General features: G+C 37.3%; 1 protein-coding gene across 2 annotated transcripts in view; it reads right to left on the bottom strand.

Moving 5' to 3' along the window:
• The window catches only part of Tmtc2 (transmembrane O-mannosyltransferase targeting cadherins 2), a 372,199-nt gene that overhangs the window by 225,393 nt on the left and 134,057 nt on the right, over positions 1 to 12,749 (bottom strand). The window lies entirely within an intron of this gene.

Genomic DNA, 12,749 nt, shown 5'->3' with positions numbered 1-12,749 from the left:
ATTAGGTGCCAGGTATTTTGTCTGAGCAACAGGAAAAGTAACTAAGACAGACTCATGTCTCTGATAAGCTCCAAGGTGATGCTAATACCCCTGAGAGCTGCCAAGTCCAAGAGGACTGATGACCCTGGGCGGGGGGGATCTCGACACCCAGAGACCCCCTTCTTCCTTCATAGCACACGTCAGCCCATCACACTTCTCTGCTCTCAGAGGTCTCACACTGACCCATAGAAATTATTATGTCTGCTAACTTGAGAATTAAAAGTTCCAGACTTGCACACCTGATATTTCCAAAGAAATTTCAAGGTAGGTATTACTGTTTTCTGAGTACTTGCTTTCTGCAACCACTGTACTGGAGTTCTAGGCACACCTTCTCAGTGAACTTTTGAATAATAATGATGTGATAAACATTAATCTCCACATCTCTCAGGTGAAGAAATTATAGATAGAGAAAACTAATAGCTTTTTCAAGTTTGAAAAAGCAGAATAGCATTTCGTGGCGTGTGCTTTTTTTTCATTATTCCGGGCATCCTAAAATGTGATGCACATACACTTGGGGGTTTACAAAAAAACAAACCCTCTAACAACATCCATGTGTATATTTAGTTAAATGTGTACATGCAAGAAAAACTAATTTTCTTATTATAGAAGTTTGCTCAGAATGAAGCCGTCAAACATTTAAAAGTCAATAAAAAGGCCAATATTAAGGAACTCAGGCTACTGCTATATGTAGATCTGATACACTTATTGAAGATAATATATAAATGATTCAATTTAGGAATTCCCAGGAAGCAAGGTCAAATCTGAAGTATTTTGTTATTCAAAGTGGATCTATCTCTCCATTTCCAGATACTCGAAAGAGGCATGGAGTTAGAAGGCAGCCGGACAGTGACATTCCAGAAGTGGGAAACTCGCTTGATCTGGTATGAGAGCTGCTCAGAGAAGTTCCTGAGGGGTGTGGCTGCAGATGAAATGATGGGAGGCTGCCTACTGACATTTACCTGCCACTCCCTTACCAGCTCTGCCTTTCAGTACGAGGCAGCTGTGATCAGAGAAAAACTTCCATATAAATGTTATCAAAATTCAAATTTAACAAGTCCCAATTGAGGGACTAAGGAGATATAAGCATTCCTGAGTCCCAGCTCGGTAATTCATTGCCTGATTTGAAAAAACAAGAAAATGCAACAGAGATTCAAACACATTAAGAAACACCACCAAAGTGACACAGCCAGTGGAAATAGGTATTATGCCAATTGGAATCAAACGACTAGGCAACGGTAGTTTTCAATAGCGTCTCTAAGTTGCTTCTTAATTAACCTATCTGAGCTCCAGTTTCTGTGATAATAGTCAACCTTAATTGGAATCACTTAACAGACACTTGTAATTGTTCATTTATCTTCTATACAGAGAAGCAGGAACATAGCTTCGCAGATGTATGAGCTTTGTAAACACCCTACTACAATGCTAATACCCCTCAGAGCTCCAAGGCCAAGAGAACTGATGACCCTGGTCTCCGTCCTATTAGCTGATATTATTATAATTAAGTGGAATAGAAGACTGGGCTACAATCTATAAAAAGTCTCTTATTGAAGTCTGCTTCATCTTTAACTTTTGAAATTCACTACATTTAGAGGTTTAGAATTAAAATAGATCAATCAATACCTATGGTCATCTACTATGTGCCAAATATCACGCTGGTCCTTTTATGTATATTATCTACTTATGAGAACTAACTGACTGGCCAAAAGGCAGATCTGTTAAAACCATGTCTGGAAAAGTAACTGCATAGCAGAGACAGTTCATTGTCTCCCAACATCTAATCTCTTGTTCTATATGAACAGAATTTTAGTCTTTAGCTGAGCACATGATTATCAGGCATATTTACTTTGATGCTAAACATGGTCACATGACTAACTTTGAGCTACTACTCCAAAAGTGTGTCCTAAAGGTAAAAGTACCTTTTTGCCTTCATTTTGCCCCTGCCTCTTTCCTGCTACCTGGAGCACACATGTAATAGCAAAGCTTCAGCAGCCCTGTTGGCCATAAGGGGTACTTAGGGATAAGAATCCCATGTGAAAACAGAGAAGACAGAAGGAAATTGAGTCCCTGTCACGGTAGAACACACCAGCCGGAGGCAAACTACCTCCCTGTTTCCTCCATATGAGAAATAAATTGCTATCTTTTTCTAAACGATGTTTTGAGAGTTAAACAGTAACAACTGAACTTCACCGTAAGTAAAATCCTTTGTTGCCAGAAGACTGACTACATCAGAGAAGTTTGATTTTCCATTTTGATTTTTCAAGTCTCCGTGTATTGACTATGCATTAAATGAATTTCCATATAAATTGGCTTTTAAAATATTAGAAACAGATGTTTTTCTGGATCCATTAAATTAAAACACCCTGCTATGACATTCATCAAGAGTCTAACCCAGAAGTAATTGCTTAAGACTTGATGGGTTATAATTAAAATTTAAAGGAAATATGAAAAACTGCCAAACTGCCAAACGGTGTTGTCAGAAAGAGCTGATTTAAAATAACTCAGAATGAAACTTAACTGGCTTCCACTAGACATCCTAGATATTGATGTGAATATCTCTAATATCAAATGACTGTAGCAACTTTTGTACGATTAAAGGCAGGGCAGTGGAGAGCATCTCAGTGGCAAAGCACTCAGAGAATGCCGGGAAGAAGCACATTTTGTTCAGGACAACACTTCACTCTTCCAGTGAAAGCTTCAAAAAGGATGAAGAAACTGTCTTCTCTAGACAGTTTTTCTCTTCTATTCCTTTCCTTTCTTTTTGCCTTTTCTTTTCTCTTTTATTTCCTAACTCTGTTTTCTACAAACTATTAGTTCAGTGCTACAGCCAACTCTTCCAAAGGCTTTTTGGAAAAAATAAAATAAAAACCCTTTAAAAATCTGTGTAAAACTGCTAGAAGTTATTATCTATATAGTAATAAGTTTTGTAACCTGCAGCAACCACAAGATATAGCATATCTCTCAAAAAATGAGGTTTTCAAAACAAAGACAAAAATTAATAAATCTCATAACTTCATTGTGAGGAAAAAAAACTGTGAGGCATCGCTCTGAATTTATATCAAAGGCAAAATTTAAAGGGCAAATGATGTTTATAAAACAAAAATGTAAGAGCAAGGAAACATCTCGACCATGTTTAAAACATTCTATACTGAGAGCCTTATGCATGATAAAATTCTTTGGTTTTATCGTCTTAAGCATGTCTTTATGTAACCAATGAGTATTACAGCAAAAGAATTCAGGATACTAAGCTCCACTGGGCTTTAATGTGTAAGTCATGTCACATATGCAAGTCAGTGCTAAGGGATGCACTGTACTACCTCAACACCATATTAAGAAAGATACCATCTCCCCAAAAAGCCTTAATAGAATCTGAGTAATAAGAGAAGTAAAGGTAGTCATTACACTAAGCATAACAGATTCTGATCCCTTTGTATTTTCTAAGTCCATCATGGAGATAGTGAAACCTTTTCTGTTCGCTATTTTGCAGCTAATGAAACACCTTAATGCAAAACAAAATTTCATGTTGATATAATTTCTGAGGTTGCTTCGTTGAAGCATTTGATGTTGAAAATTCACAGATAGTAAGGAATTAGGAAATTTTCTACTCTGGGCAAAGTGAAGAAATCAAAGCAGTAGATGGGGAGAATAATTCTCTAGAGAATACAGAGATGAATTGTCTTTTGAAGTAAAATGATACAGTCTCTCAAGTTTTCACAGAGGTCTTAACCTGTTTCCAGTTTTGTTCATTTACAGTTCTTTGTTTTTGCTCTCTTACAATTTTCTCCGTTAGGAAATGTTGACAAAGGCCAACGTCCTTTTAAAACTGATGAATGTTGTGACACCGCCATCCAAACTGCCCTTGTGTGTCTGTTTCTTACTGCTATTTTTCCTGACATTGACCTTTTCAGTGAATACACACTCACACAAATAATGACCACTGATCCTTCAGTGCAGAAATGATGCTTAGATTCCTCAAACATCAAATGATATGGTGTTCTGAAATGTTTTTGAAATGTTTTGATTGTATGTGGAAAAAAAAATAAAGGTCAATCCTTAAATTTTAAAAAAGCAATGGTTTGCAATTCATTTTGCAAGAAAAGAAAAAAGAATGGCCTTGGTTAGCCTGCCCCAGGTCAGTGCTACCCAAACTATGTTGGCATGCTCAAGCTGAGAGTGCAATGCCGGGTTGAAGCCAAATGGACTCAATGCACACTGTATAAAAAAGTTCCTTCACTTCTCTGTGCCTTGGTATCCTCATCTGTAAAATAAAGATAAATGTACTTGCCTCATAGGACCATTGTGAGGAGTAAATTAATGAGCAAAAAGGACACTGTTACATTAAAACAGTATGTATGTACAGTGCTATGTAATTCACATATGTGCTATACATACTAGTTGCATACCAGTTGGTACTGTTACCATCAACTGTAAAACACTCTTGCCAGCATCAGTGCCAACAGTGTTGCTTTACACATATATTTATATTTACAACCTTCAAAATCTATGTGATTATGAATACTTAAAAGTTCCTGTAAGCTTTACTGATACTTTCATACCAACATAATAAGCATTTATGAAATGTTAGTTCTTTAACACAGTAATCTTTTTATTTTCATCTCTTCTTGACTAGCTCCATTTACTTCTCTTTGCCTTGTAACTCTTTTGCATTTCTCCTCGCAAATATGGATACATCTCTCTTGGTTCTGTGCCCTGAGCTTCTTTCCCTCTACCGCCCCACCCTGTGGTCACTTCCACAATTGCAATGTAAGAGATGACCTCTCCATCTAAACATCTGGCCAAGATCCTGTTCATGGGTCTAAATATCCTACAGCATCCACTTAATATGCACACTGAAATGTAAGGATAATGGAATATTGGAATAATAGAGTTGGAATAATACCAACTCTATTACATGAAGCTCCTTCCATGAGCTTGAAAGATAGCCTTCCTAAAGGTGGCCTCTCTAAATGTCTACTTCCTTGCATTTGCCGAGAATAAGCCTTCTCACAAGGGGTGCCATTCAAAACAAAGGGGATAACACTAATTTCAGAAGTCTGAAAATTGCATGGCCTTGTGTAATGAATGCACTACAAGATCTACTCTTCTTCCCCATTAGAGAACAGCCCACATTATTCTCATTCCATATGGGTACAGTGAGACTGTCTTTCCTCTCTGATAAAAGGTCATATGATTTGGCCAATTATTGTACTGTATTTCCCCATTTCCATCCTTACCACAGAAGTGACTTAGCAGCAAGCCAGGTCAATCAGTGTCAATGTAAAATCGATAATCAACTGCGAAAGGGCATCTTCTTTGGAGGATACATGAAAATCCAAACTCTATTAGAGGATTCCCCAAAGACAGGACATGCCTGATAGTGAAGCTATCACAACAGAAGATCAAGAAGACAGAGATTTGCTAGAGTAGCTGGACCAGCCATGGCCGAAGCCAACACTATGCCAGTAAGTCTCTTAGTCGTAAGTTAGCTTGAGCTAGTATCTAATATATGCAAGCAAAGAAGGGCTAAGTAATAGCCCTGTGTAACTATTATTATTAGCTGTCCTTTCAATCCCTTACGCTTGGGGAACTCTGAATCCAAACTAGTTTTCCAACAAACCATCTTCCTCTTGCTGAATTTCCCACACTAAGTACCACCATTATTCCATCACTTCCAACCAAGGCTGTGCATGACGCTCCTTCCCTTCTTGCTCCTGTGTCCACCTTAAAGTTGGTTAAGGACACAGTAACGCTTTTCAGGACATCAGAAAACACACTATAACTCGCAGGTTTTTCTCCGATCTGTCTCTGCCTTCCTTTCTACCATCCTCCTTCAGGCTTTCACTCCTTTCCATGTGGCATAGCACGGTGACCACAACTGACTGATCATTTTTCTCATTCCTTCATTAAGCTATAGGTTTCCCTCAGGAAAAGAATTATGTCTTTTCTCCCAGTGTTCAATGCATCTTAGGCATGTAATAAATATTACTAAACTGAATTCAATAGCTATTCCTGCCCGCTTTTGTTCTCAATTTGATCTATTACACATACTTCAGAGAGAAAAAGCTCTTAGCATATAATTCTAACTCTGTCCCTCTCACTGCAAATCCTGTACCATGCCCCATTTCTTTGCATAATAAACACCCTTCATAGCTCACCATTGACTATCTTCCTCTTTCAGTCTCACATTATTGTTACATGCACATCCTACCATCAGCTGAATTCAGCCTCTCTACCCCATCTAACACAATGTCTTGCCTCCTAGACTGCTCCCTTCAGCTATTACATCTTCCCAAATGTGCTTCAAACCCCAACCTTGTGTTTGTTTGAAAACTACTATCTTCCCAAAGCCTTTCCCAGATGCTTTTGCAGAATATGTTTAGTTGGACTTTCAGTACTGACGCACTCCCATTAATAATACTCACTGTATCCTACAAATACCAAGGATCTTAGATGAGATGGTGTGTGGGGGATATTTCAGAAGGAAAAGAAGTGTATGTATGGAAGTGACACCCAGAAGAACTATTTCTAATAGTTCTTCTTCCACTTTCTATTGAGATTATTACCCAATAAAATGGATTGATTCTGTAATAAAATAATTATTCACTCACTCATTTATTTTTCCATTCAGTAGTGGAACAGGCACTGAGAACCCCACTGCAATGGTACAGTCAGCAAAGAAGATTCCCTGATTTTGAGAAACCCCTCTACTAGAGTTAGTAGAGAAGGTAACTTTACTGGGAATTTCACCACTGCAGCACTACAAATACGACTCTAACACGATACTGATTGCTAACGGAGAATATAAGATGGACTCTTACCATCTTAGAAGGTCAAAAGCTTCTAGAAGAAAGCAACTTTTACAAGCATAATATGTAAGGACTTAAATGAAGGAAGTCATGGATTTGTTTCCGGGGCAATAGTCAATATTTTCAAAGAACATGGAACAGGAGAACATGTAGTAACTTTGAAAATATACCAGTTTAGACTGACTGGAACAACTTTTGGGGTACAGAGCAGCAGGAATAACAGGTGTTACTCTGTTTGTAGGCATAGGGATGGAAAAGACCTGGGCTGCACACGAATGTCTTCAATAGTCTTGGAGTGTGATTCACCTTGTTGGGATTCCTTTATCTCTTCAATACACTAACTCCTCACAAAGAAGAAAAGCATCTTATTTATACTGGGGATTCCAGCACACAATAGGCACTCAATACATACTTAATGAACTCAATTTTAGTTAGAGATGATTGGTACTGATAAATTGCATTTACTTTTTAGAAACAGATCCAGATTGTTTTAAATACACAGGGAATTCTCACTTTCATCTAAAAGTAGTTCATTCACTTTGGGCACTAACCTCTGCTCACACAATGATAATTAACTGTGAAAAACCATCAGGTTAATTGGCTTACCCAAATGTCTTTGGCACTCATTTGCCACTTAACCTATAATCCCTTCATTAGACTAACTATTTAAGGATAAGCCATTATATTTAGAAGCTCCAGTTAATATGCAAATACTTGGCTAACAGAGTGAGGAAATAAAGAAAAATACTATAATACTTTAACTCTGTCTTAAAGTTTGGGAGAAAACAATGTATTTTAGATTTGTAAGGGAACCCAAGATGAAGTAAGTAAATTTTTGTGCTGGGAGCTGAGACGCTGGGGACAGTAGTAAGCCTTTACATCAGGAAGGCGATGCAAGGCATGCATGGATCACAAGACTTAGGCACACATGCGTCACTACACCTGTAATATTTTGCTCAATTCACTTGTTTCCATCTGGATCTCCTCCTGTAACCAGGACAGAAATGATAACTTCATAAGTAACTGGTCCATAACAAATTGTTACCATCTAGATATTAAATGAAAAGAGGTCTTAAGAAGCAACAAGGAGACTGTTGTCCAAGGGAGAAGGCCTCAAGTAACCAGTTGTTCAGCGAAAAGTTAAATTTAAGAATGCTAAGCCTGGCAACTAGTGGAATATTTTTAATGGATGGGTCTCTCCTTTTAGCAATTTTTCCTATAAGAGTAAAGGAATTATACCCATATAGCCATCCTGTCCCAGCTCTCAATATTCTCCAAAAACCAAGAAAAGTAAATTTTTAATTCAAAGATAGCCCTATCTACAGCTGAGCAAAGCTACCAAGCTGTTGGCAACTCACTCTCCTAGAACTTCCATGAATAAGGGACCTTCTTCCCTAATCCCAAGAATTCTCCTAGACACACTCTCCTCTTACCGGAAGAAATCAGAGAAAGGAACCATGGCCAGTATTTTAAAATGTTTTTAGTTCCCCAGATAAATCATGCTGAAATTTTCATAAATGTCTTCAGTAAATACCCATGAAAAAACTTCTAATTATCCCTGATAACTAATAATCCACATAAAAGAAAGCTTATCGTTTAAAATTAAAACTTCATTTACCCAAAGATACTTTCAGTGTTATTTATGTGAAAAGAATTTCACAAGATTAAGCCAAAAAATTAGCATGAAAGTATCAGGAATACCATATTCCAAGCATTTCACTTTACTGACTAAAAGAATCTTCAAACTTAATACAGTCCTTAGCAACTCCAAATATTTTTCATTGACTTGCAATCTGCATAAAGAGAAACATAATTTCCTACATTAATCATTATATCCACATTATGTTTTCTACCCCTCATACTACAGTGAGTCAAAATTTCAACTTAAAAGCTTAATAAAATACCACTTTCCTGCTTTTCTAGACTTGAAATTTATAAACAGGGATACTATGTAGCATCCTTGAGCTCAATTTAAGTCAAATATATGAATCATTTTAGTACAATAGTTTATACGATTTATGAATGGTCAGTTTTATAGGTTTTCATAAATTCATAGACATATAAACAGTGTTTTTATTTTTACTGATGTTTTTACATATTGCCTCTCCCCTGCAATAGCATCTTGAGTTTCTATGTTACAAAGCACAACTTGCTTTAAAATTATAATCTTTGATTATTTAAAAGCTGCAATAAATATCAGGTTAAGTACTTTTTAGAAGTCCAATATGTTCAAAAATAAATGTTTTCTATCACACATTAGATTCCAGAGACAGAACATCTATTTTGCACATGGTCTTCTTTCATGTGCTTTTACAGAAGACTACAGAAGAGGATGCAATCTTTGTACTTAGGGATTTGGTTATCCAACTGCACGCTCTAAATGGCACATGTGGCAAGCTGAGAATACACCTAGTTAAATACCTACCTACATACGCAAACTGCACAAATTTCAGAACAAATATACTAAAGTACCTGGTAATTTTCCCAACCTCCCAAGAACTATGTTATCCTTTAACAAGTTACACACTTGAAGAAGAGTCATAACCTTCCCATAAGGAGAATGGGAAAAGTGCCTTTTGGCTGAGACCACTGCTCATGAATCCACTAAGAGTCCCCGGCCTGAGCACTAGAAGATCATGAAAATTGGGGGTAGAGGAGGTGAATTTGTAAAAGGAGAAGCAAAAGTTTCTAAGAAAATAAACACTGGGATGGGAAGACAATCATGTTGCATTATCCAGATGCCTGGCTTATCTGTTCACCTAATTACTGTCTTTTCTGAATTGAGCCTTAACCAAATCACTTCTTTATCTATACCATTCCTTCAGCCAAACAGAACAGCCAAAAGTTTGCAATGATCCTTTACATTTTTAACTCAAAATTTTCCACATGTTGCCAACGTATCCCTCACAGGTATTTCCATTATAATACTACCATGTATTTGTATCATTTTACACATTACAAAATGTGCTCATGCTCATGACTGTCTACGGTCCTCACCACGGCTCTGAGCAAGCAGACTTGGACAGACGTGGAAGTGAAAAGTTAAGAGTCTTTTTGGGGCTGTCAGGGCAGTAAAGATCAGAGAAACCACTAGAATTCTGGTCTCGACTTCTCCTCGTTCACTGGTTGAATGATCGCCACCCCCATACATCTGTTGAGGCATTAATACCTAATACCTCAGAATGTGACTGCATTTTGAAACAGGGTCAAATCAATTAAAATGATGCTATGAATGTAGGTTCTACTCCTGTGTGATCAGTGTCCAAGTAACAAAAGAAAATTTGGACACATAAAGACACGAGGGATGTGTATGGTGCAGAGAGGAAAGATGGATGTGCGGACACAGTGTCCAGGCCATCTGCAAACCTAAGAAAAAGGCTACAAGCAAAACCAAACTGCTAATCCCTGAGTTTGATTTCTAGCCTCCAGAATGGTGAGAAAACGAACATCTGTTGACTATCCAATGTTTTTACGAGGGCCTCAGTCAATTCATACACACTATACCAGAAGGACAATCATAAACAGTTACATAGACTACCCATTCTTTATCTCTGAGAGTTTCAGGGAAAACACATTTCACATTTAACACACAGGCCTTATTTCTCCAACACTCTGTCTCGTGTTTCATTTTTGCTGATGGGCTGAATGGCTTTGTGAGTATAAATAGAGTGTTAGAGGTATGTTATTCTCACTGGTGCTTGGATTTATCCAGGTTCTTACCAGAAGGAAAAAAATTCTAATCACGCCAATGAGACCAATATACAACTGCATTAATACTAACTAAACAGACAAAACAAAACAGCAGTGCTACTAGATGTTTGCATGGAAAGGGACAGAGTTTACTAAGCACACACATTATTGCATTTTATCCTCAAAGTAATGCCACAAACTGGAAAACCTAAGCTGGAGGGATAAGTTAATTAAAGAAGAGCTCACACTTAATAACAGGCAGAAAGAACCATCCTTCAAATTACTCCATTAACAAAGCAGGCCCTGTTCCTCTGTATGTACAATAAATCTCCTGTAAGAAGTGTTGCAAGGTGATTTGAAAGTAAAATCCTAGTCTATTATTGCATTTTGTCTGGAATCCCATATATCTGCCCTCGACTCAATAAAGCGGTAAAAATGCTTTTTTACCATATTCTTTTAATTTCTGTATTTCCAAAAGAAAGTCTTCCTTTAACACTAAAGAATCTTGGAAAACGTGAGTCAAAGGAAGGTGTTAGTTGTCTTCTAGTGATGGGTGAAAGAGGCAGTTTTATAAAAGCCCCAAACTGACCTACAATTTCATACTACAGCATCTAATAGAAAACATATTCTGGCAGAAATTGTGCTGCCTGCATCTCTTTTCAGCTATAAAATAGTTATATACACGCACATACATCTGAGAAAGATCAGACTTTGAACTTAGTGCAGCAACACACACACAAAACATGGGAAGTTTCACCAGGGTTGCCTGTGATGACAGGGTACACAGACATCCCTAGAATAAAATCAGCCTCTCAGCTAAACCAGAGAGCCTTTTTGGATGCAAGAATATATGAGCCCTGATGAGAAACAGATAGGCAAAAAAGAAAACACTCTAATTTAAAACTAACACAGATGAGTCCACACAAAGTACCCAAACATTTGGTCCACAAACCACCAGCAACTCTCGAAAGTTGCCATGGAAGGCAAGAGGCATTTCATGCAAAAATGAAGAAAGAAAAAGATATTAACACCAACATTAAAATTTACTGACATTCCAATATATAACAGCATCTAATCTTCATGTCATTTTTGACCAGCATTCAATAATCAAGAAGAAATAAATTGAATCTCAGTGAGTGCTGATATTTCTTCTTCTATCGTCTTTTAAATAACTCATTTGAGAGGCACTCAATATACACATGCTAAATGGCTTGTAAAAACTATCTGCTCTTTCAGATTTCATGCTATGAACAAATTATGAAGTACCTTTGTAACAATATAATATTAAGCCTGGTACATTTCACCCTTTTTATGACTCCAAAGTCACATACCTCAAACAGTGGGGCAGGAGCAGTTCCTCTCTTGAGCACTCTGCAAGTATGACTGCTAAACTAACCAACCATCACAAAACTTAAATTTCCAAACCAGGACTATGAGATCATTTTTATTCAATTTTGACCACCACTGCCTTCAATAAATGTAACTTCTGTCACCCCAGTCATTGCCAATAAAAGAAAACTTTCCAACATACAAGTAACCATGTTAATTAAATTCACAAAGCACAAAATAAACAAGCAGAAACTAAGTATAAGAATGCAAGATAGTACTGAATCAGAAGAATTTAAGCATAACATCTAATTTTTCACTACCATCTATGGGGAAAAAAAGGATACTACATTTATCTTTTATCTGAAACAACTACTAAAAGTCATAGAAAGTGTTAAATGTATGCATACGTGCTTTCCAGTTAGGAAAATCTTGACTGAAATAATTTCTCTTGGCTTTGCTAGTTGGATGATTCAGTTTTTCACCTACAAACTGCTGTCAGTGGAGAAGATTATGATAGCTAGGTTAATTCCAAAGTACAGTGCCTGACACATAGATGATTAGGAAACAACTGTTCTACCCTGCTCAAATGCCTCAGCACCCAGCATGCCACGGAAGAACACTATTTTTCTGAAACGTCAGTCAGCACCACTATGCAGCATTCAGTTGCTGCTATCATTGATCTCTCCTCTTAGCATATTCTCTGGGACCTTTGCACCTCTCTCTCCCATTGCATCCATGAGAAACTGAGCTCATGTTACTCATACATGAAGCCTTTCACCAATCTAACTGCACAAAAGTGATACTCATAGCAGTGTAACTCAGCCAGCAGAACACAGGAATGCAAGGTTAAGAGAACTGATCAAAAAGCATGAAAGAAAGAAGAAAAAA

Source organism: Cavia porcellus, unplaced genomic scaffold (assembly GCF_034190915.1).
Source record: "Cavia porcellus strain 051 isolate PalLab524CR breed Dunkin Hartley unplaced genomic scaffold, mCavPor4.1 scaffold_8, whole genome shotgun sequence".
Classification (NCBI taxonomy): Eukaryota; Metazoa; Chordata; class Mammalia; order Rodentia; family Caviidae; genus Cavia; species Cavia porcellus.
This window is presented reverse-complemented; position numbering and strand designations above follow the sequence as displayed.